At 44.8% G+C, this 601-nt stretch overlaps 1 protein-coding gene across 2 annotated transcripts in view; it reads left to right on the forward strand.

The window, feature by feature from the left end:
• LOC107552722 (tropomyosin alpha-1 chain-like) overlaps window positions 1–601 on the forward strand; it is a 26,448-nt gene that overhangs the window by 6,579 nt on the left and 19,268 nt on the right. The window lies entirely within an intron of this gene.

Below are 601 nucleotides of genomic sequence, written 5' to 3' on the forward strand. Positions count from 1 at the left end.
TCTGTGATGTGCAGATTGCATTTCTCCATGTGTGAGGAGACGTTCCTGCCTGCCACTCTCACCTCTTTGAGTGACGCTTTGAACCCAAAAGGGCATGACAGAGGAAGGCAAAAAAAAAAGTCCCCTCTCTTAAATCTGTTCCGGGTAGAGTGAGAGAGGCGGATGGAAAGAAGGTTAGAGTACCCATGAGCTCCATGGGTTAGGGACAGGATCTCCCAGAGCTGTCAGGGTGAATGAGAAAGCACTGATGTTGGTTAAATCTATTAAAGGTAATGTGGGGTGAACCGTGAGCTTGATGGGTGGCGGCCCTATTCAGAGACGCTCGGCACAAACAATGCGAGCGGAAGAGACAGTCCAAATTCTCAACATTTAGAGCTTTAATTGCTCTTTCCGTAGGTTCACAATGTGCCTATTTGTTTGAAAGCATTTCTCTTTCAGATTTGAGCATAAGGTTGTGCCATTTAGACTTGAATTGAGAATGCCATGTAAATTCCAGTTGCAGTTTGAATTTAACCCTTAAATGCATGAATGTTTCGCCAATCATTACTACATATTTGGGTCTTTAGCGACCCGGACCTATATATCCAGCACGGATGGATCT

This window comes from Sinocyclocheilus grahami, unplaced genomic scaffold, assembly GCF_001515645.1.
Source record: "Sinocyclocheilus grahami isolate Dianchi unplaced genomic scaffold, SAMN03320097.WGS_v1.1 scaffold456.1, whole genome shotgun sequence".
Taxonomy (NCBI): domain Eukaryota; kingdom Metazoa; phylum Chordata; class Actinopteri; order Cypriniformes; family Cyprinidae; genus Sinocyclocheilus; species Sinocyclocheilus grahami.